Below are 23,229 nucleotides of genomic sequence, written 5' to 3'. Positions count from 1 at the left end.
TGTATAGAACAGGGAACTATATCCAATATCCTAAAATAAACCATAATGGAAAAGAATATTGAAAAAAGAATGTATATATGTGTAAAACTGAGTCATGTTACTGTACAGCAGAGATTGTCAGAACATTGTAAATCAACTATACTTCAATTAAAAAAAAAAAAAGGATTCTTGGGATCAACCCTAGCTGTCCTGATAACTCCTTTATGTGCCACACATGAATGTACTCAAAAGAGTTGATGAAAACACAAGGGAATCTAGGCGTCGCCTTTTCCATACCAGCACATGGAGATTTCTGTTACATAGTAATAGTACCTGCAAATCAAAAAGAATTTTATCTTAATTGCCCAGGAGTCCACTGGGGCAAGAGAAATTTTTTTAATTTGGAGCCTCCTCGGACGGTGGTAATCAAATTTGAATTACTTTCCAAGGGGACCATGAAGAGTGTCTCTATTTTGAGGTGTATAGGGGAACGTCTGACCACTGTCTCAGGGCGCCAAACCAGGACTGGCCCGAGACTGCAGGGGATTAGTGTTACCACGAGAGGGCGCTCCAACACAACAGGAGGAGACACAGCCAGCCTTGCAGCAGGAGGAAGGGAACTTAACCAAGGGTTGCCTCATGTTCTTTCTTTGTTAAATGAAGTGGAGTTGCTATACAATATGGTGATAGTTACAGGTGTCAGCAGGTTACTTCACTTTTATATGCGTATATATACGCCTCTATATTCTTTCATTTTTATTCCTTTTCATTATAAGGTTATCGCAAGATATTGAATACAGGCCCCTGTGCTCTACAATAAATCCTTCTTGTTTATCTATTTTATATATGATAATAGCGTGTATCTGTGAAACCCAAAGTCTTAATTTGTCCCTCCTCCCTTTCCCCTTTGGTGACCATATGTTTTATGTTTGTAACTCTGTTTCGGTTTTCTGTATGGATTCATTTGCATTAGTTTTAGACCATACATTTATGTGATATCATGTGATATTTGACTTTTTCTGTCTGCCTTACTTCATATACTATAAAAATCTCTAGGTCCATCCATGTTGCTAGAAATGGCAATATTTCATTCTTTTTTATGACTGAGGAATATTCCATTGTATATATATACGACACCGCCTGTACCTATTCATCTGTGAAGGACATTTTAGTTGCTTCCATAGCTTTATGGCCACTCCTTCTTGAACCCCAATAGTAATATGCCCTCAGTGACAACATGCATCCCAATTTTAGAAATGCAATAGTTGAAAACAAAATGTGCATGTACAGGAACTTCCCATAGAGTTAGTTTCAGGAGAAATTCTACTCTTTAGAGTGAGTACTTAGGACTCCTGGGACCAGTGCTAGCCCTCCTGATAACTCTCGAATTCCCCACACGTGAATGTAGTCAAGAGAGCTGATCAAAACGCGAGGGAATCTGAGCCTCAGCTTTTCCATAGCAACAGATGGAGGCTGAAGTTGCCTAGTTAACAGAACCTGCAAACCAGAAAGAATTTTACATAATTGCCCAGCAACAGATTAGGTCGAGAGAAATTTTTTTAGTTTGGAGCTTCCTGGGATGGTGGTAATCCAATTTTGAATTATTTTCCAAGGGGACTGTGAAAAGTGGCCCTATTTGGAGCTTTATAGAGGGACATCTGACCTCTGTCTCAGAGCTCCAGGCCAGGACTGGCCCCAGCCTGCAGAGGACTCGTGTCACCACGAGAGTGCGCCCCAACACCACAGGAGAGGACACAGTCAGATTTGCACCATGAAGAAGGGAAACTAACCTAATGTTTCCCATAATATTTGTGTTTTAATTGAAGTGTAGTTGATTTACAACATTGTTAGTTTCTCGTATACAGCAAAGTGATTCAACTATCTACATTCCTTTCCATTACAGGTTGTTACAAGGTAGTAAACATTTCCCTGGGCTATACAGTAAATCCTTGCTGTTTATCTATTTTATATATGAGTGGTTATCTAGTAATCCCAAATTACTAATTTATCCCTCCCTCCTTCCCCTTTTGTACCATAAATTTATGTTCTATGTCTGGGAGGCTGTTTCTCTTTTGTATATACATTCGTTTGTACTTTTTTTGTAGATTCCACAAATAGGTGATATCATATATTATTTGTGTTTCATTGTCTGAGTGTCTTTATGGAGTATGATAATGTCTTGGTCCATCCATGTTGCTGCAAATGGCAATGTTTCATTCTATTTTATGACTGAGGAATATTCCATTGTCCATATATACCAGACCTCCTTTATCCATTCATTCATCTATGCAGACATTTCAGTTGCTTCCCTGTCCATATGGCCACTCCTTCTTCAACCCCAGTACTAATATACCTTCATTAACGAGACACATCCCAATTTTAGAAATGGTGACGTGTGAAGAAGATGTGCACGTAGAATAACTCTCTCATCCAGTTAGTTTTAGGAGAAATTCTGCTGGGCAAAGTTCATACTTACTCTTGGGGCAAGTGCTAGCTGTTCTGATTACTCTCTAATGACCCACACGTGAATGTACTCGAGAGCGTTGATGAAAACGCGAGGGAATCTAGGCCTCAGGTTTTCCATATGAGCAGAAGGAGATTGAAGTTACCTAGTTAACAGAACCTGCAAATCAGAAAGAATTTTATCTTAATTGCCCAGCAGTCGAGTAGGGCAAGAGAATTTTTTTTTTAAATTTGGAGCTTTCTGGGATGGTGGTAATCCAGTTTTGAATTATTTTCCAAGGGGACTGTGAAAAGTGGCCCTATTTTGAGTTTTAGAGAGGGACCTCTGACCACGTCTCAGGACGCCAAACCAGGACTGGCCCAGGACTGCAGGGGAATAGTGTCACCACGAGTGGGCGCTCCAAGACCACAGAGGCAGGCACAGCCAACCTTGCAGCAGGAGGAAGGGAACCTAACCAAGGGTTGCCCCATGTTCTTTCTTTGTTAAATGAAGTGTAGTTGCTATACAATATGGTGATAGTTACAGGAGTCAGCAGGTTACTTCACTTTTACATGCATATATATATACCTCTATATTCTTTCATCTTTGATTCCTTTTCATTATAAGGTTATCGCAAGATATTGAATACAGGCCCCTGTGCTCTACGGTAAACCCTTCTTGTTTATCTATTTTATATATGATAATAGCATGTATCTGTGAAACGCATACTCCTAATTTGTCCCTCCCTCCCTTTCCCCTTTGGTAACCATATGTTGTATTGTGTTTGTGACTCTGTTTCGTTTTTCTGTATAGATTCATTTGCATTAGTTTTAGACCACACATTTCTGTGATATCATGGAATATTTGACTTTCCCTGTCTGCCTTACTTCACATACTATAAAAATCTCCTGTTCCATCTATGTTGGTGCAAATGGCAATATTTTATTCCTTTCTTTGACTGAGGAATGTCCTATTGTACATGTATTCCACACTATCTGTATCTATTCATCTATGAAGGACATTTTAGTTGCTTCCATACCTTTATGGCCACCCCTTCTTGGACCCCAATAGTAATATGCCCTCAGTGACAACATGCATCTCAATTTTGGAAATGCTAACGTTGAAAACAAATTGTGCACGTAGAAGAGTTTCCCATCCAGGTAGTTTTAGGAGAAAATCTGCTGGTCAAAGTGAGTACTTAAGACTCTTCGGACCAGTGCCAGCCCTCCTGGTAACGCTCTAATTCCCCACACATGAAGGTAGTCAAGAGAGTTGATGAAAACGCGAGGGAATCTAGGCCTCAGTTTTTCCATATGAGCAGATGGAGATTGAAGTTACGTAGTTAACAGAACCTGCAAATCAGAAAGAATTTTATATTAATTGCCCAGGAGTCGATTAGCGCAAGAGAAATGTTTTTGTTTTAATTTGGAGCTTTCTCGGATGGTGGTAATCCAGTTTTGAATTATTTTCCAAGGGGACTGTGAAAAGTGGCCCTATTTTGAGTTTTAGAGAGGGACCTCTGACCTCGTCTCAGGACGCCAAACCAGGACTGGCCCGAGACTGCAGGGGATTAGTGTCACCACGAGAGGGCGCTCCAACACAACAGGAGCAGACAGAGCCAGCCTTGCAGCAGGAGGAAGGGAACCTAACCAAGGGTTGCCCCACGTTCTTTCTTTGTTAAATGAAGTGTAGTTGCTATACAATATGGTGATAGTTACAGGTGTCAGCAGGGTACTTCACTTTTACATGCGTACATATATACCTCTATATTCATCATTTTTGATTCCTTTTCATTATAAGGTTATCGCAAGATATTGAATACAGGCCCCTGTGCTCTACAGTAAATCCTTCTTGTTTATCTATTTTATATATGATAATAGCATGTATCTGTGAAACCCAAACTCCTACTTTGTCCCTACCTCCCTTTTCCCTTTGGTAACCATATGTTGTATGTTTGTGACTCTGTTTCGTTTTTCTGTACAGATTCATTTGCATTAGTTTTAGACCACACATTTCTGTGATATCATGGAATATTTGACTTTCCCTGTCTGCCTTACTTCACATACTATAAAAATCTCTAGTTCCATCCATGTTGCTGCAAATGGCAATATTTTATTCTTTCTTATGTCTGAGGAATATTCCATTGTACGTATATAGCACACCTCCTTTATCCATTCATTCATCTATGCAGACATTTCAGTTGCTTCCCTGTCCATATGGCCACTCCTTCTTCAACCTCAGTACTAGTATAACTTCAGTAACAAGATGCATTCCATTTTAGAAATGCTGATGTGTGAGGAAAATGTGCACATAGGATACCTCTCCCATCCAGTTAGTTTTAGCAGAAATTCTGCTGGGCAAAGTTCATACTTACGCTTGGGACCAGTGCTAGCTGTCCTGATAACTGTGTAATGACCCACACGTGAATGTACTCGAGAGAGTTGATGAAAATACGAGGGAATCTAGGCCTCAGGTTTTCCATATGAGCAGAAGGAGATTGAAGTTACCTAGTTAACAGAACCTGCAAATCAGAAAGAATTTTATCTTAATTGCCCAGCAGTCGAGTAGGGCAAGAGAATTTTTTTTTAATTTGGAGCTTTCTGGGATGGTGGTAATCCAGTTTTGTATTATTTTCCTAGGGGACTGTGTAAAGTGGCCCTATTTTGAGTTGTAGAGAGGAACCTCTGACCACGTCTCAGGACGCCAAACCAGGACTGGCCCGAGACTGCAGGGGATTCGTGTCACCACGAGAGGGCGCTCCAACACCACAGGAACAGCCAGCCTTGCAGTAGGAGGAAGGGAACCTAACCAAGGGTTGCCCCACGTTCTTTCTTTGTTAAATGAAGTGTAGTTGCTATACAATATGGTGATAGTTACAGGTGTCAGCAGATTACTTCACTTTTACATGCGTACATATATACCTCTATATTCTTTCATTTTTGATTCCTTTTCATTATAAGGTTATCGCAAGATATTGAATACAGCCCCCTGTGCTCTACAGTAAATCCTTCTTGTTTATCTATTTTATATATGATAATAGCATGTATCTCTGAAACCCAAACTCCTACTTTGTCCCTACCTCCCTTTTCCCTTTGATGACCATATGTTGTATGTTTGTGACTCTGTTTCGTTTTTCTGTACAGATTCATTTGCATTAGTTTTAGACCACACATTTCTGTGATATCATGGAATATTTGACTTTCCCTGTCTGCCTTACTTCACATACTAAAAAATCTCTAGTTCCATCCATGTTGCTGCAAATGGCAATATTTTATTCTTTTTTATGACTGAGGAATATTCCATTGTACATATATAGACGACACCATCTGTACCTATTCATCTATGAAGGACATTTTAGTGGCTTCCATAGCTTTATGGCCCCTCCTTCTTGAACCCCAATAGTAATATGCCCTCAGTGACAACATGAATCCCAATTTTAGAAATGCAATAGTTGAAAACAAAAAGTGCATGTACAGGAACTTCCCATGCAGTTAGTTTTAGGAGAAATTCTACTCTTTAGAGTGAGTACTTAGGACTTCTAGGGATGAGGGCCCGCCCTCCTGGTAACTCTCGAATTCCCCACACGTGAATGTAGTCAAGAGAGCTGATGAAAACGCGAGGGAATCTAGGCCTCAGCTTTTCCATAGCAACAGATGGAGGCTGAAGTGGCCTAGTTAATAGAACATGCAAACCAGAAAGAATTTTACATAATTGCCCAGCAATCGATTAGGGCAAGAGAAATTTTTGTTAGTTTGGAGCTTCCTGGGATGGTGGTAATCCAATTCTGAATTATTTTCCAAGGGGACTGTGAAAAGTGGCCCTATTTGGAGCTTTATAGAGGGACATCTGACCTCTGTCTCAGAGCTCCAGGCCAGGACTGGCCCCAGCCTGCAGAGGACTCGTGTCACCACGAGAGAGTGCCCCAACACCACAGGAGAGGACACAATCAGCTTTGCACCATGAGGAAGGGAAGCTAACCAAGTGTTTCCCGTAATATTTGTTTTTTAATTGAAGTGTAGTTGATTTACAACATTATGTTAGTTTCTGGTATCCAGCAAAGTGATTCAACTATCTACATTCTTTTCCATTACAGGTTGTTACAAGATAGTAAACATTTCCCTGGGCTATCCAGTAAATGCTTGCTGTTTACCTATTTTATATATGAGTGGTTATCTAGTAATCCCAAATTACTAATTTATCTCTCCCTCCTTCCCCTTTTGTACCATAAATTTATGTTCTATGTCTGGGAGGTTGTTTCTCTTTTGTATATACATTCGTTTGTACTGTTTTTGTAGATTCCACAAATAGGTGATATCATATATTATTTGTGTTTCTCTGTCTGAGTGTCTTTCAGGAGTATGATAATGTCTTGGTCCATCCATGTTGCTGCAAATGGCAATGTTTCATTCTTTTTTATGTCTGAGGAATATTCCATTGTCCATATATACCAGACCTCCTTTATCCATTCATTCATCTATGCAGACATTTCAGTTGCTTCCCTGTCCATATGGCCACTCCTTCTTCAACCCCAGTACTAATATACCTTCAGTAACAAGATGCATTCCATTTTAGAAATGCTGATGTGTGAGGAAAATGTGCACATAGGATACCTCTCCCATCCAGTTAGTTTTAGGAGAAATTCTGCTGGGCAAAGTTCCTACTGACTCCGGGGGCCAGTGCTAGCTGTCCTGATAACTCTCCAATGACCCACACGTGAATGTACTCGAGAGTTGATGAAAACACGAGGGAATCCAGGCCTCAGGTTTTCCATATGAGCAGATGGAGATTGAAGTTACCTAGTTAACAGAACCTGCAAATCAGAAAGAATTTTATCCTAATTGCCCAGCAGTCGATTAACGCAAGAGATTTTTTTTGTTTTAATTTGGAGCTTCCTCGGATGGTGGTAATCCAGTTTTGAATTATTTTCCAAGGATACCGTGAAAAGTGGCCCTATTTTGAATTTTAGAGAGGGTCCTCTGACCTCGACTCAGGGCGCCAAACCAGGACTGGCCCGAGACTGCAGGGGATTAGTGTTACCACGAGAGGGCGCTCCAAGACCACAGGAGCAGGCACAGCCAGCCTTGCAGTAGGAGGAAGGGAACCTAACCAAGGGTTGCCCCATGTTCTTTCTTTGTTAAATGAAGTGTAGTTGCTACCAATATGGTGATAGTTACAGGTGTCAGCAGGTTACTTCACTTTTACATGCGTATATATATACCTCTATATTCTTTCATTTTTGATTCCTTTTCATTATAAGGTTATCGCAAGATATTGAATACAGGCCCCTGTGCTCTACAGTAAACCCTTCTTGTTTATCTATTTTATATATGATAATAGCGTGTATCTGTGAAACCCAAACTCCTACTTTGTCCCTACCTCTCTTTCCCCTTTGGTAACCATATGTTGTATATTTGTGACTCTGTTTCGGGTTTCTGTATAGATTCATTTGCATTAGTTTTAGACCACACATTTCTGTGATATCATGTAATGTTTGACTTTCCCTGTCTGCCTTACTTCACATACTATAAAAATCTCTAGTTCCATCCATGTTGCTGCAAATGGGAATATTTTATTCCTTTCTTTGACTGAGGAATATCCTATTGTACATATATTCCACACTATCTGTACGTATTCATCTATGAAGGACATTTTAGTTGCTTCCATACCGTTATGGCCACCCCTTCTTGAACCCCAATAGTAATCTGCCCTCAGTGACAACATGCATCTCAGTTTTGGAAATGCTAACGTTGAAAACAAATTGTGCACGTAGAAAAGTTTTCCATCCAGGTAGTTTTAGGAGAAAATCTGCTGGTCAAAGTGAGTACTTAAGACTCTTGGGACCAGTGGAAAACCTCCTGGTAATTCTATAATTCCCCCACGTGAATGTAGTCAAGAGAGCTGATCAAAACGCGAGGGAATCTAGGCCTCAGTTTTTCCATAGCAACAGATGGAGGTTGAAGTTTCCTACTTAATAGATAATGCAAACCAAAAAGAATTTTACATAATTGTCCAGCAATCGATTAGGGCAGGAGAAATTTTGTTTAGTTTAGAGCTTCCTGGGATGGTGGCAATCGAATTTTGATTTATTTTCCAAGGGGACTGTGAAAAGTGGCCCTATTTTGAGCTTTATAGAGGGACCTCTGACCTCTGTCTCAGAGCTCCCGGCCAGGACTGGCCCCAGCCTGCAGAGGATTCGTGTTACCACGAGAGTGCGCCCAAACACCACAGGAGAGGACTCAGTCAGCTTTGCACCATGAAGAAGGGAAGCTAACCAAGTGTTTCCCGTAATATTTGTTTTTTAATTGAAGTGTAGTTGATTTACAACATTATGTTAGTTTCTGGTATCCAGCAAAGTGATTCAGCTATCTATATTCTTTTCCATTACAGGTTGTTAGAAGATAGTAAACATTTCCCTGGGCTATACAGTAAATCCTTGCTGTTTATCTATTTTATATATGAGTGGTTATCTAGTAATCCCAAATTACTAATTTATCCCTCCCTCCTTCCCCTTTTGTACCATAAATTTATGTTCTATGTCTGGGAGGCTGTTTCTCTTTTGTATATACATTCGTTTGTACTTTTTTTGTAGATTCCACAAATAGGTGATATCATATATTATTTGTGTTTCATTGTCTGAGTGTCTTTATGGAGTATGATAATGTCTTGGTCCATCCATGTTGCTGCAAATGGCAATGTTTCATTCTATTTTATGACTGAGGAATATTCCATTGTCCATATATACCAGACCTCCTTTATCCATTCATTCATCTATGCAGACATTTCAGTTGCTTCCCTGTCCATATGGCCACTCCTTCTTCAACCCCAGTACTAATATACCTTCAGTAACAAGACGCATCCCAATTTTAGAAATGCTGATGTGTGAAGAAGATGTGCACGTAGAATAACTCTCCCATCCAGTTAGTTTTAGGAGAAATTCTGCTGGGCAAAGTTCCTACTGACTCCGGGGGCCAGTGCTAGCTGTCCTGATAACTCTCCAATGACCCACACGTGAATGTACTCGAGAGCGTTGATGAAAACACGAGGGAATCTAGGCCTCAGCTTTTCAATGTGAGCAGATGGAGATTGAAGTTACCTAGTTAACAGAACCCGCAAATCAGAAAGAATTTTATCTTAATTGCCCAGCAGTCGATTAGCGCAAGAGAAATTTTTTTGTTTTAATCTGGAGCTTCTCGGATGGTGGTAATCCAGTTTTGAATTATTTTCCAAGGGGACTGTGAAAAGTGGCCCTATTGTGTATTTTAGAGAGGGTCCTCTGACCTCGTCTCAGCACGCCCAACCAGGACTGGCCCGAGACTGCAGGGGATTAGTTTCTCCACGAGAGGGCGCTCCAACACAACAGGAGCAGGCACAGCCAGCCTTGCAGCAGGAGGAAGGGAACCTAACCAAGGGTTGTCCCTGTTCTTTCTTTGTTAAATGAAGTGTAGTTGCTATACAATATGGTGATAGTTACAGGTGTCAGCAGGTTACTTCACTTTTACATACGTACATATATACCTCTATATTCTTTCATTTTTGATTCCTTTTCATTATAAGGTTATCACAAGGTATTGAATACAGGCCCCTGTGCTGTACAGTAAATTCTTCTGGTTTATCTATTTTATATATGATAATAGTGTGTATCTGTGAAAGCCAAACTGCTAATTTGTCCCTCCCTCTCTGTCCCCTTTGGTAACCATATGCTGTATAGTATGTTTGTGACTCTGTTTCGGGTTTCTGTATAGATTCATTTGCATTATATTTAGACCACACATTTCTGTGGTATCATGGAATATTTGACTTTCCCTGTCTGCCTTACTTCACATACTATAAAAATCTCTAGCTCCAACCATGTTGCTTCAAATGGCAATATTTTATTCTTTTTTATGACTGAGGAATAATCCATTGTATATATATACGACACCACCTGTATCTATTCATCTGTGAAGGACATTTTAGTTGCTTCCATGCCTTTATGGCCACTCCTTCTAGAACCCAATAGTAATATGCCTTCAGTGACAACATGCATTCCATTTTGGAAATGCTACAGTTGAAAACAAATTGTGCACGTAGAGTAGTTTTCCATGCAGTTAGTTTTAGGAGAAGTTCTGCTGGTCAAAGTGAGTACTTAAGACTGTTTGGACCAGTGGAAAACCTCCTGGTAACTCTCTAATTCCCCACATGTGATTGTAGTCAAGAGAGTTGATGAAAACGCGAGGGAATCTAGCAGTCAGCATTTCCATAGAAGCAGATGGAGGCTGAAGTTGCCTAGTTAATAGAACCTGCAAATCTGAAAGAATTTTACATAATTGCCCAGCAATCCATTAGGGCAAGAGAAATTTTTTTTAGTTTGGAGTTTCCTGGGATGATGGTTATCCAATTTTGAATTATTTTCCAAGGGGACTGTGAAAAGTGGCCCTATTTTGAGCTTTATAGAGGGACCTCTGACCTCTGTCTCAGAGCTCCCGGCCAGGACTGGCCCCAGCCTGCAGAGGACTCGTGTCACCACGAGAGTGCGCCCCAACACCACAGGAGAGGACACAGTCAGCTTTGCACTATGAAGAAGGGAAACTAACCTAATGTTTCCCATAATATTTGTGTTTTAATTGAAGTGTAGTTGATTTACAACATTATGTTAGTTTCTGGTATCCAGCAAAGTGATTCAACTATCTACATTCTTTTCCATTACAGGTTGTTACAAGATAGTAAACATTTCCCTGGGCTATCCAGTAAATGCTTGCTGTTTATCTCTTTTATATATGAGTGGTTATCTAGTAATCCCAAATTACTAATTTATCCCTCCCTCCTTCCCCTTTTGTACCATAAATTTATGTTCTATGTCTGGGAGGCTGTTTCTCTTTTGTATATACATTCGTTTGTACTGTTTTTGTAGATTCCACAAGTAGGTGATATCATATATTATTTGTGTTTCTCTGTCTGAGTGTCTTTATGGAGTATGATAATGTCTTGGTCCATCCATGTTGCTGCAAATGGCAATGTTTCATTCTCTTTTATGACTGAGGAATATTCCATTGTCCATATATACCACACCTCCTTTATCCATTCATTCATCTATGCAGACATTTCAGTTGCTACCCTGTCTTTATGGCCACTCCTTCTTCAACCTCAGTACTAATATACCTTCATTAACGAGATGCATCTCAATTTTAGAAATGCTGATGTGTGAGGAAAATGTGCACGTAGAATACCTCTCCCATCCAGTTAGTTTTAGGAGAAATTCTGGGCAAAGTTCCTACTTACTCTTGGGGCAAGTGCTAGCTGTTCTGATTACTCTCTAATGACCCACACGTGAATGTACTCTAGACAGTTGAAAACACGAAGGAATCTAGGCCTCAGGTTTTCCATATGAGCAGATGGAGATTGAAGTTACCTAGTTAACAGAGCCTGCAAATCAGAAAGAATTTTATATTAATTGCCCAGCAGTCGAGTAGGGCAAGAGAATTTTTTTTTCAGTTTGGAGCTTTCTGGGATGGTGGTAATCCAGTTTTGAATTATTTTCCAAGGGGACCGTGAAAAGTGGCCCTATTTTGAATTTTAGAGAGGGTCCTCTGACCTCGTCTCATGGTGCCAAACCACGACTGGCCCGAGACTGCAGGGCATTAGTTTTACCACGAGAGGGCGCTCCAACACAACAGGAGCAGGCACAGCCAGCCTTGCAGTAGGAGGAAGGGAACCTAACCAAGGGTTGCCCCATGTTCTTTCTTTGTTAAATGAAGTGTAGTTGCTATACAATATGGTGATAGTTACAGGTGTCAGCAGGTTACTTCACTTTTACATGCGTATATATATACCTCTGTATTCTTTCATTTTTGATTCCTTTTCATTATAAGATTATCGCAAGATATTGAATACAGACCCCTGTGCTCTACAGTAAATTCTTTTGGTTTATCTATTTTATATATGATAATAGCGTGTATCTGTGAAAGCCAAACTCCTAATTTGTCCCTCCCTCCCTTTCCCCTTTGGTAACCATGTGTTGTATTGTATGTTTGTGACTCTGTTTCGGGTTTCTGTATAGATTCATTTGCATTAGTTTTAGACCACACATTTCTGTGATATCATGTAATATTAGACTTTCCCTGTCTGCCTTACTTCACATACTATAAAAATCTCCTGTTCCATCTATGTTGGTGCAAATGGCAATATTTTATTCCTTTCTTTGAGGAATATCCTATTGTACATGTATTCCACACTATCCGTATCTATTCATCTATGAAGGACATTTTAGTTGCTTCCATAACTTTATGGCCACCCCTTCTTGAACCCCAATAGTAATATGCCCTCAGTGACAACATGCATCTCAATTTTGGAAATGCTAACGTTGAAAAGTTTTCCATCCAGGTAGTTTTAGGAGAAAATCTGCTGGTCAAAGTGAGTACTTAAGACTCTTGGGACCAGTGGAAAACCTCCTGCCAACTCTCTAATTCCCCACACGTGAATGTAGTCAAGAGAGTTGATGAAAACGCGAGGGAATCCTGCAGTCAGCGTTTCCATAGAAGCAGATGGAGGCTGAAGTTTCCTAGTTAATAGAACCTGCAAATCTGAAAGAATTTTACATAATTGCCCAGCAATCCATTAGGGCAAGAGAAATTTTTTTTAAATTTGGAGCTTTCTCGGATGGTGGTAATCCAGTTTTGAATTATTTTCCAAGTGGACTGTGAAAAGTGGCCCTATTTTGAGCTTTATAGAGGGACCTCTGACCTCTGTCTCAGAGCTCCCGGCCAGGACTGGCCCCAGCCTGCAGAGGACTCGTGTCACCACGAGAGTGCGCCCCAACACCACAGGAGAGGACACAGCTTTGCACCATGAGGAAGGGAAGCTAACCAAGTGTTTCCTGTAATATTTGTTTTTTAATTGAAGTGTAGTTGATTTACAACATTATGTTAGTTTCTGGTATCCAGCAAAGTGGTTCAACTATCTACATTCTTTTCCATTACAGGTTGCTACAAGATAGTAAACATTTCCCTGGGCTATCCAGCAAATGCTTGCTGTTTACCTATTTTATATATGAGTGGTTATCTAGTAATCCCAAATTACTAATTTATTCCTCCCTCCTTCCCCTTTTGTACCATAAATTTATGTTCTATGTCTGGGAGGCTGTTTCTCTTTTGTATATACATTCGTTTGTACTGTTTTTGTAGATTCCACAAGTAGGTGATATCATACATAATTTGTCTTTTTCTGTCTGAGTGTCTTTCAGGAGTATGATAATGTCTTTGTCCATCCACGTTGCTTCAAATGGCAATGTTTCATTCTCTTTTATGACTGAGGAATATTCCATTGTCCATATATACCACACCTCCTTTATCCATTCATTCATCTATGCAGACATTTCAGTTGCTTCCCTCTCCATATGGCCACTCCTTCTTCAACCCCAGTACTAGTATACCTTCAGTAACAAGATGCATCTCAATTTTAGAAATGCTGATGTGTGAGGAATATGTGCACATAGGATACCTCTCCCATCCAGTTAGTTTTAGGAGAAATTCTGCTGGGCAAAGTTCATACTTACGCTTGGGACCAGGGCTAGCTGTCCTGATAACTCTCTAATGACCCACACGTGAATGTACTCTAGACAGTTGAAAACACGAGGGAATCTAGGCCTCAGGTTTTCCATATGAGCAGAAGGAGATTGAATTTACCTAGTTAACAGAGCCTGCAAATCAGAAAGAATTTTATATTAATTGCCCAGCAGTCGAGTAGGGCAAGAGAATTTTTTTTTTAATTTGGAGCTTTCTGGGATGGTGGTAATCCAGTTTTGAATTATTTTCCAAGGGGACTGTGAAAAGTGGCCCTATTTTGAGTTGTAGAGAGGAACCTCCGACCACGTCTCAGGACGCCAAACCAGAACTGGCCCGAGACTGCAGGGGATTAGTGTCACCACGAGAGGGCGCTCCAAGACCACAGGAGCAGGCACAGCCAGCCTTGCAGCAGGAGGAAGGGAACCTAACCAAGGGTTGCCTCATGTTCTTTCTTTGTTAAATGAAGTGTAGTTGCTATACAATATGGTGATAGTTACAGGTGTCAGCAGGTTACTTCACTTTTACATGCGTATATATATACCTCAATGTTCTTTCATTTTTGATTCCTTTTCATTATAAGGTTATTGCAAGATATTGAATACAGGCCCCTGTGCTCTACAGTAAACCTTTCTTGTTTATCTATTTTATATATGATAATAGCATGTATCTGTGAAACGCAAACTCCTAATTTGTCCCTCCCTCCCTTTCCCCTTTGGTAACCATATGTTGTATTGTGTTTGTGACTCTGTTTCGTTTTTCTGTATAGATTCATTTGCATTATATTTAGACCACACATTTCTGTGATATCATGGAATATTTGACTTTCCCTGTCTGCCTTCACATACTATAAAAATCTACTGTTCCATCTATGTTGGTGCAAATGGCAATATTTTATTCCTTTCTTTGACTGAGGAATGTCCTATTGTACATGTATTCCACACTATCTGTATCTATTCATCTAAGAAGGACATTTCAGTTGCTTCCATACCTTTATGACCCCTTCTTCTTGAACCCCAGTAGTAATATGCCCTCAGTGACAACATGAATCCCAAGTCTAGAAATGCAGTAGTTGAAAACAAAAAGGGCATGTACAGGAACTTCCCATGCAGTTAGTTTTAGGAGAAATTCTACTCTTTAGAGTGAGTACTTAAGACTCCTGGGATCAGTGCTAGCCCTCCTGGTAACTCTCTAATTCCCCACACGTGAATGTAGTCAAGAGAGCTGATGAAAACGCGAGGGAATCTAGCCGTCAGCGTTTCCATAGAAGCAGATGGAGGCTGAAGTTTCCTACTTCATAGAACATGCAAATCTGAAAGAATTTTACATAATTGCCCAGCAATCGATTAGGGCAAGAGAAATATTTTTTAGTTTGGAGTTTCCTGGGATGGTGGTTATCCAATTTTGAATTATTTTCTAAGGGGACTGTGAAAAGTGGTCCTATTTTGAGCTTTATAGAGGGACCTCTGACCTCTGTCTCAGAGCTCCCGGCCAGGACTGGCCCCAGCCTGCAGAGGATGCGTGTCACCACGAGAGAGTGCCCCAACACCACAGGAGAGGACACAGTCAGCTTTTTACCATGAGGAAGGGAAACTAACCAAGTGTTTCCCGTAATATTTGTTTTTTAATTGAAGTGTAGTTGATTTACAACATTATGTTAGTTTCTGGTATACAGCAAAGTGATTCAACTATCTACATTCTTTTCCATTACAGGTTTTTACAAGGTAGTAAACATTTCCCTGGGCTATCCAGTAAATCCTTGCTGTTTATCTATGTTATATATGAGTGGTTATCTACTAATCTCAAATTACTAATTTATCCCTTCCTCCTTCCCCTTTTGTACCATAAATTTATGTTCTATGTCTGGGAGGCTGTTTCTCTTTTGTATATACATTCCTTTGTACTGTTTTTGTAGATTCCACAAGTAGGTGATATCATATATTATTTGTGTTTCTCTGTCTGATTGTCTTTATGGAGTATGATAATGTCCTGGTCCATCCATGTTGCTGCAAATGGCAATGTTTCATTCTTTTTTATGTCTGAGGAATATTCCATTGTACGTATATAGCACACCTCCTTTATCCATTCATTCATCTATGCAGACATTTCAGTTGCTTCCCTGTCCATATGGCCACTCCTTCCTCAACCCCAGTACTAGTATACCTTCAGTAACAAGATGCATCTCAATTTTAGAAATGCTGACGTGTGAGGAAAATGTGCACGTAGAATACCTCTCCCATCCAGTTAGTTTTAGGAGAAATTCTGGGCAAAGTTCCTACTTACTCTTGGGGCAAGTGCTAGCTGTTCTGATTACTCTCTAATGACCCACACGTGAATGTACTTGAGAATTGATGAAAACACGAGGGAATCTAGGCCTCAGGTTTTCCATATGAGCACATGGAGATTGAAGTTACCCGGTTAACAGAACCTGCAAATCAGAAAGAATTTTATCTTAATTACCCAGCAGTCGATTAGCTCAAGAGAAATTATTTTGTTTTAATTTGGAGCTTCCTCGGATGGTGGTAATCCAGTTTTGAATTATTTTGCAAGGGAACCGTGGAAAGTGGCCCTATTCTGAGTTTTAGAGAGGGTCCTCCTACCTCTTCTCAGGACGCCAAACAAGGAGTGACCCGAGCCTGCAGAGGACTCGTGTCACCACGAGAGTGCGCCCCAACACCACAGGAGAGGACACAGTCAGCTTTGCACCATGAGGAAGGGAAACTAACCAGGTGTTTCCCGTAATATTTGTTTTTTAATTGAAGTGTAGTTGATTTACAACATTATGTTAGTTTCTGGTATACAGTGAAGTGATTCAACTATCTACATCCTTTTCCATTACAGGTTTTTACAAGGTAGTAAACATTTCCCTGGACTATAGAGTAAATCCTTGCTGTTTATTTTATATATGAGTGGTTATCTACTAATCCCAAATTACTAATTTGTCCCTCCCTCCCTTTCCCCTTTGGTAACCATATGTTGTATGTTTGTGACTCTGTTTTGATTTTCTCTATAGATTCATTTGCATTAGTTTTAGACCACACATTTATGTGATAACATGTAATATTTGACTTTCCCTGTCTGCCTTACTTCACATACTATTAAAATCTCTAGCTCCATCCGTGTTGCTGCAAATGGTAATATTTTGTTCTTTTTTTTTGACTGAGGAATATTCCATTGTATATATATACGACACCACCTGTACCTATTCATCTGTGAAGGACATTTTAGTTGCTTCCATACCTTTATGGCCACCCCTTCTTTAACCCCAATAGTAATATGCCCTCAGTGACAACATGCATCCCAATTTTAGAAATGCAATAGTTGAAAACAAAAGTGCATGTACAGGAACTTCCCATGCAGTTAGTTTTAGGAGAAATTCTACTCTTTAGAGTGAGTACTTAGGACTCCTGGGACCAGTGCCAGCCCTCCTGATAACTCTCTAATTCCCCACACGTGAATGTAGTCAAGAGAGCTGATGAAAACGCGAGGGAATCTAGGCCTCAGCTTTTCCATAGTAGCAGATGGAGGCTGAAGTGGCCTAGTTAATAGAACATGCAAACCAGAAAGAATTTTACATAATTGCCCAGCAATCGATTAGGGCAAGAGAAATGTTCTTTATTTTGGAGCTTCTCGGATGGTGGTAATCCAATTTTGAATTATTTTCCAAGGGGACTGTGAAAAGTGGCCCTATTTTGAGCTTTATAGAGGGACCTCTGACCTCTGTCTCAGAGCTCCAGGCCAGGACTGGCCCCAGCCTGCAGAGGACTCGTGTCACCACGAGAGTGCGCCCCAACACCACAGGAGAGGACACAGTCAGCTTTGCACCATGAGGAAGGGAAACTAACCACGTGTTTCCTGTAATATTTGTTTTTTAATTGAAGTGTAGTTGATTTACAACATTATGTTAGTTTCTGGTATACAGCAAAGTGATTCAACTATCTACATTCTTTACCATTACAGGTTGCTACAAGATAGTAAACATTTCCCTGGGCTATCCAGTAAATGCTTGCTGTTTACCTATTTTATATATGAGTGGTTATCTACTAATCCCAAATTACTAATTTATCCCTCCCTCCTTCCCCTTTTGTACCATAAACTTATGTTCTATGTCTGGGAGGCTGTTTCTCTTTTGTATATACATTCGTTTGTACTGTTTTTGTAGATTCCACAAGTAGGTGATATCATATATTATTTGTCTTTTTCTGCTGAGTGTCTTTACGGAGTATGATAATGTCTTGGTCCATCCATGTTGTTACAAATGACAATGTTTCATTCTTTTTTATGACTGAGGTATATTCCATTGTCCATATATAGCACACCTTCTTTATCCATTCATTCATCTGCAGACATTTCAGTTGCCTCCCTGCCTTTCTGACCACTCCTTCTTCAACCCCAGCACTAATATACCTTCAGTAACGAGATGCATCCCAATTTTAGAAATGCTGATGTGTGAGGAAAGTGTGCACGTAGAATAACTCTCCCATCCAGTTAGTTTTAGGAGAAATTCTGCTGGGCAAAGTTCTTACTTAGTCTTGGGCCCAGTGCTGGCTGTCCTGATAACTCCCTAATGACCCACAGGTGAATGTAGTCAAGAGAGTTGATGAAAACACGAGGGAATCTAGGCCTCAGGTTTTCCATGTGAGCAGATGGAGACTGAAGTTACCTAGTTAACAGAACCTGCAAATCATAAAGAATTTTATCTTAATTGCCCAACAGTCGATTATCGCAAGAGAATTTTTTTTTTAAGTTGGAGCTTCCTCGGATGGTGGTAATCCAGTTTTGAATTATTTTCCAAGGAGACCGTGAAAAGTGGACCTATTTTGAGTTTTCGAGAGGGACATGTCCTCCTCTCAGGGCGCCAAAGCAGGACTGGCCCGAGACTGCAGGGGATTAGTTTTACCACTAGACGGCGCTCCAACACCACAGGAGCAGGCACAGCCAGCCTTGCTCCAGGTGGAAGGGAAACAGTGTTGCCTGTAATGTTTTATTCATTTATTTATTTTTTCCTACGCGGTCAACAAGTTTATTATTGTCTTTATCTGAAAAATCTTCACAGAAGTTGTGGTTTTGTTTATTAATTCTCAGCAGCCCTTTCCTGACATCTAAGGAAGCTTGCCTTCTTTTGAGCTACGGTATCTTTTTTCTGGGCAAGTGACATTTTTGGACGGTTCCACCTCCTCTCTTTAACTTCTTTCTCAGGCTTCTCATTCACCGGATTCTCTCGTATTGCAACATGAGCTTTCTTATCCTTCTCCATCATGTCTGTAGTCGTGTTGCTCTTTATGTATTGAGAGAATTGTTTTCTGTAAGCGTCTTCGTCTCCTTCAATCAGTTAACACATATAATCTGGAACGTTCTGCCCCACGATGTGCTTTTGGTGTAAGTCAGCATTGAATTCTTTGCTTTCTGAATCATAACCAGGGAACCCTTTGGTACTGTGAGGGATAGACCAGCCTCCATTTACAGGTCCCCCCAAACTTTATCCCCAGTAGTAGTCCTGGGAAGCCCGGCATCCAAGTAACAGGTGAAGGCACCGGGTTGACCATCAACGCTTTCCACATTGTATTCATCTCCAGCCACCCCGACTTGGCCTTCATAAATTCTGTCCATACCCAACCTATTAAGAAGCCTGCGGGCCGGCAGCAGGCCAGTACAACATGGTGCAGCATAATTTGTCCGGCCAACCTTCACGCCGTACGTTGGGAGCTCGTGAGCACAAGCTGCACAAACTATCCTATCTCCTTGTACACGGGCATGAGCCATCCGACAAATGATAGCTCTATTGGTTACACGTACTATCGTTCTGTATTTGCGTGTGTTGTTCTTATTTTTATCTTGGATTATCAATTGTTTCCAAGCATAGTAGTCAGTTTGGCCCTCTTGCCGTCTTCTAAATTTCACTTGGTATCTCTTGAAGTGGGCCTTATTCTTGACAACTTTAACAAACCCCATCCTGTGGAACAGAGGCCCTAGCTGCCACGGAGCTGCAGAACCACACGGCCTGGGTTGGGGGAGGGGAGAGCGCCTGTAATCTTGTACTTGACTCACCCCTGAGTAAAGTTGAGTCATTGAGAGCAAGGGGAAATAATCTCAACAAACCATGGCATTACCCGCCACCTAGCAGAGTAGAAAAGTTCGGATATCTTAGTAAAGCACTGAGAAATACAAGTTTTAAGGACTGCATTGTTCTCTTAGAGGGCAAAAAAAAAAAAACCTTCTTAATTGTTAAGACCCAGTGGTTACCAGCAGAGTAAAGCAAGTTCACAAGGTCAGGTGGCGGTTTGGAAATCAAGGTGGTCACATGTTTAAGATCTTCAGCAGGGCTTCAATACCTCTTCAGCCAGCTTTTTGTGTAATTGATTCTGGTAAGTGGTTCAATGCTTTACTAAGAGAACTGATGTTTTCAATGCTACTGGATAGAATGTCTATTTAAAGGCAGGGCAAGCAATTAACTTCTTAGTTTGGAAGGAGGAAGGGGGAGAAAGAAAACACCAGCTAAGGAAGTGTCCCTTCTTCCCTCCACTAGTTCATAGCTGTATCAAATAGTGCATTGTTGTACCTTGAGATTAACTCCACAGGTCTGAGTCTGGGGCAGAGAAAGCAATAGGTTTATGCTCCCTGCATGGTTTTCCTCAGAAAATCCTAACTGGAGTCAGGAAGAAAGTCACAGCTATTCATCCTGGCAGGAAACAAAATGGAATGTGGGGTACAACTGTCAACCTGACCACAGGATCATCTTCTATTCCAGCTCACTGGTATCGCTCGTTCCTAAAAGAATGCCTAAAAACTGTAAGTATGCAAAGAATATTTGGCAAATGAATGTGCTGAGTCACTTAAAACTGAATTCCTTTCACCTGTTGGCTCTGTGATACCCAGAACAATCTCAGGACAGGTGAGTGAGATCTCATTAGATTTTCACACAGTGGAAAACACGTTCTCTGGTAAATAGCAGTGAAAATAGTGGGCATTCTTGTCTCTGATTGAAATTTAGACACTAGTGTTGTTTGCATTACAGCCTCTAATATTTGCTTATTGAGATCCTGGATTTTGGGCTATCTATCAATATTTTAAAGAACTATCACTTCATATTTAATAGCATGTTAAAGTGAATAGTTATTCAATTTTGTCAAATGTCCTTTTAGCGTATTGGGGATGATCATGTGATTTTTTTCTTCTTAGCTCTGTTAAGATGATAAATTTTATTAATGATTTCCTAATTTTGGCCATCTTTGCATTGCTAGAATAAACCCCACTTGGTCAAGATTTTTTTTTTTTAATATGCTGCTAAGTATCATACACTTGTTACACCACTCTCTCTTAGAACATCAAAAAATCTGTTGCTAATCTGCTTTTCTTTCCCTTCTGAGTTAACGTGATCTATTGCTCAGATGTGCAAATAATTATTTTCCCCTTAAAAAAACCCAATAAACTAGTCGTTCTCCTAGAGTGTGTCTTATGGATGACTCTTTTTGGCCAATTTCCTAGTTATATTCTTGGCCCTTCAATTTCAAATTCTTTCTTTCAGGAAAGTTTATTAGGTTATGATTTTTATGACTTTTTTTTTTTTTTGTGGTACGCGGGCCTCTCACCGCTGTGGCCTCTCCCGTTGCGGAGCACAGGCTCCGGACGCGCAGGCTCAGCGGCCATGGCTCACGGGCCCAGCCGTTCCGCAGCATGTGGGATCTTCCCGGACCGGGGCACGAACCCGTGCCCCCTGCATCGGTAGGCGGACTCTCAACCACTGCACCACCAGGGAAGCCCAGGATTTTTTTTCTTCTTTCTGACATCAGTTTCACTTACTCTATTTTCTGTGCGTCTATTCATTCTCGTGCTTCCTATAGTTTACCTGGCATTTTGTAAAATGTCTTTTTTAAAGTTTCTAGTCCTTTTCTGACCGTTGTCATCTCCAGTTTGTCATTTTCCCCCCACCCATCTCCTTTCTGAGATTTCCTAATTTTACATTTGTTTGCTCATAACTGCTATTATTTTATTTGTGATTCAGAATAAGAAATATGTATTTGGTTGAGCCCATCTGCTTGTATTCTAGGGTTCACTGGGGTTCACCTAGTTTTACCAAAAATGTTGTCTGTAGGTATTTTTACTTGCTGTGTTTGCTGGTTTTTTTTTTTTAGGGGGGGTGGTGTTTTTTTTAAATTAAAAATTTTTTTATTATTATTATTATTTTTTTTGCGGTACGCGGGCCTCTCACTGTTGTGTCCTCTCCCGTTGCGGAGCACAGGCTCCGGAAACGCAGGCTCAGCGGCCATGGCTCACCGGCCTAGCCGCTCCTCGGCATGTGGGATCTTCCGGGACCGGGGCACGAACCCGCGTACCCTGCATCGGCAGGCGGACTCCCAACCACTGCACCACCAGGGAAGCCCCTTTTTTTTTATTTTAATTTTTTAACATCTTTATTGGAGTATAATTGCTTTACAATGGCATGTTAGTTTCTGCTTTATAACAAAGTGAATCAGTTATACATATACATATGTTCCCATATCTCTTCCCTCTTGCTTCTCCCTCCCTTGGTGTTTGGCTTTTAATGAAGGAATTAGGAAGATTCAAAAACAAGTCATCCTTATTTTTTAAAATATTTTTAATTGTTAAAATGTATTTTATTGAAGTATAGTTGATTTACAATGTTGTATTAATTTATGCTGTATAACAAAGTGATTGAGTTATACATTCTTTTTCATATTCTTTTCCATTATGGTTTCTCACAGGATATTGAATATAGTTCCCTGTGCTATCCAGTAGGACCCTGTTGTTTCTCCATCCTATATATGATGATTTGCGTCTGCTAATCTCCCAGTCCATCCCTCCCCCACCCCCTCCCCTTTGGCAACCACAAGTCTGTTCTCTATGTCTGTGAGTCTGTTTCTGTTTCGTAAATAAGTTCATTTGTGTCATATTTTAGATTCCACATATAAGTGATATCATATGGTATTTGTCTCTCTCTGTCTGACTTACTTCACTTAGTATGATCATCTCTAGGTCCATCCATGTTGCTGCAAATGGCATTAAAAAACAAGTCATGGGCTTCCTTGGTGGCGCAGTGGTTGGGAGTCCGCCTGCTGGTGCAGGGGACACGGGTTCGTGCCCCGCTCCGGGAAGATCCCACATGCCGCAGAGCGGCTGCGCACGTGAGCCATGGCCGCTGAGCCTGTGCGTCCGGAGCCTGGGCTCCGCAACGGGAGAGGCCACAACAGTGAGGGGCCCATGTACCACAAAAAAAAAAACAAAGAAAAACAAGTCATTCTTACCTCTCTT

At 40.6% G+C, this 23,229-nt stretch overlaps 1 pseudogene; it reads right to left on the bottom strand.

Moving 5' to 3' along the window:
* Positions 1-19,033: 19,033 nt before the first annotated feature.
* Positions 19,034-19,926, bottom strand: LOC132509834 (large ribosomal subunit protein uL18-like; annotated as a pseudogene).
* Between the last annotated feature and the right edge of the window lie 3,303 nt (positions 19,927-23,229).

Source organism: Lagenorhynchus albirostris, chromosome 19, assembly GCF_949774975.1.
Source record: "Lagenorhynchus albirostris chromosome 19, mLagAlb1.1, whole genome shotgun sequence".
NCBI classification, from domain to species: domain Eukaryota; kingdom Metazoa; phylum Chordata; class Mammalia; order Artiodactyla; family Delphinidae; genus Lagenorhynchus; species Lagenorhynchus albirostris.
The sequence above is the reverse complement of the archived record's forward strand: the minus strand, read 5'-3'. Positions and strand labels throughout refer to the sequence as shown.